The sequence below is a fragment of the Ursus arctos genome, unplaced genomic scaffold (genome assembly GCF_023065955.2).
Source record: "Ursus arctos isolate Adak ecotype North America unplaced genomic scaffold, UrsArc2.0 scaffold_31, whole genome shotgun sequence".
Lineage (NCBI taxonomy): Eukaryota > Metazoa > Chordata > Mammalia > Carnivora > Ursidae > Ursus > Ursus arctos.
In genome coordinates this window covers 1002058-1003454 of record NW_026622997.1, presented here as the reverse complement: position 1 = coordinate 1003454, position 1397 = coordinate 1002058, and the positions used below count along the sequence as shown (strand labels likewise).

Below are 1397 nucleotides of genomic sequence, written 5' to 3'. Positions count from 1 at the left end.
AATACTGTCACTGCGACTTTAGACGAATTGTTATTATTTAAAAGGAAACGTCCACGGTTTGAGGGCAGCGAGGGCCCCTGCGAGCCCCGCCTCAGGCGGTGGGGACCCAGGACGGGGACTGGGGGCAGCGGCAAAGGGAGCGGGCCCGACGCCCCCAGGCCGAGTTCCCACCCCTCTCTGACCTCCCTGCACTTCTCGCCTCCCCCCACCCTGTGCCCCTGGGCTCCAACTTGTCAGCCAATAATGAAATAGGGACGAGGAAGCAGAGAGCACCAGCACCCATCAGCCGGAGAGGGGGAGAGCTGGGGGGAGGAGAGGACCAGGGGAGAAGGGGGCGAGGGGGAGGGAAGGGGTCAGCAGAGAGGGAGGAGAGGGAGAGACACTTTCTTCGGATCCCGTAGGAAACGTGCGGAAGAGAGGAGACATCCTCCCTTCGTTCATCCAAGCGTCATTTACTCATTCAACAAACACGGCCGAGAACCTGGCTCGCGCGGCACGACACAGCCCCAGCAAGGTGCGCGTGGTCCTGGAGGACCCGGTGCGGGGAGAGGAACAGGCGGCCCGTCCTGCAGAGGCGCCGGGACGGCCTCCAAAACACCCTGCTTACAGTCATCAGTCACTGTTCCTGAGTTCCTGACTCTCCGCCCGGGGTGGGGGGGAACACCTGCTGTGCACCTGCCGGAGCCCCTCCCGGGCCACTGTCCCATGAAGGACGCGGAGGCAGAACTTCCCTGGAAAACGACCTTCTGTGATGGGAAGAAGGACCGCGGAGGTTTAAGCTGATGCCTGCGCGCGGGCGGCTGTCCTTCCGTCATCGGGACGACGTCTCCATCCCCTCCCCGGCCACCGAGACGTTCGCTAAAAGGGGCGCGTGGCCCGAGGCCCCGCTGGGAGTCGAACCCAGGATCTCCTGTTTACAAGACAGGCGCTTTGACCAGCTAAGCCACGGAGCCAGACTCAGCGCCTGCTTCAAAAAGCACCTTTTAATTCATCGTTTCCCCCTTTTCTTTCCTGTTTGTTTTGAGAGACAGGACCTTCTTTCCTCGCTGCGTCCGTATGCGGGCAGTTGGAACGGGTGCCCGCCGGCGCAGGTCACCGGCTCGCAGCAACCCGGGAGCTCACGGGAGACCCGCGGCGGAGCCCAGACCGCCCGCGGGCACCGCGTTATTCACGTCCCACGTTTCCGCGGCACTTCAGAATTTACCAAAAGCGTCTAAATGTATTTCCGCCTTGAACTTCAGCGGCAACCCCAAGGTGCCGAGCATGGGAGGTTTGGGCCCCGTTTTATGCTGCACTCCGGTAACATCAACGGACCCTTCGGCTCAGCCAGCCAAGCGCTTGCAGTCGGACGCGCGCGTTTTCTGACGTCGGTCCCGTCGCGTCATCAGTGCGGCGTC

At 62.4% G+C, this 1397-nt stretch overlaps 1 non-coding gene across 1 annotated transcript; it reads right to left on the bottom strand.

Moving 5' to 3' along the window:
* Window positions 1-879: 879 nt before the first annotated feature.
* Window positions 880-953, bottom strand: TRNAT-UGU (transfer RNA threonine (anticodon UGU)). The gene has a single exon. It is a non-coding gene; the product is annotated as a tRNA-Thr (tRNA).
* Window positions 954-1397: the final 444 nt, after the last annotated feature.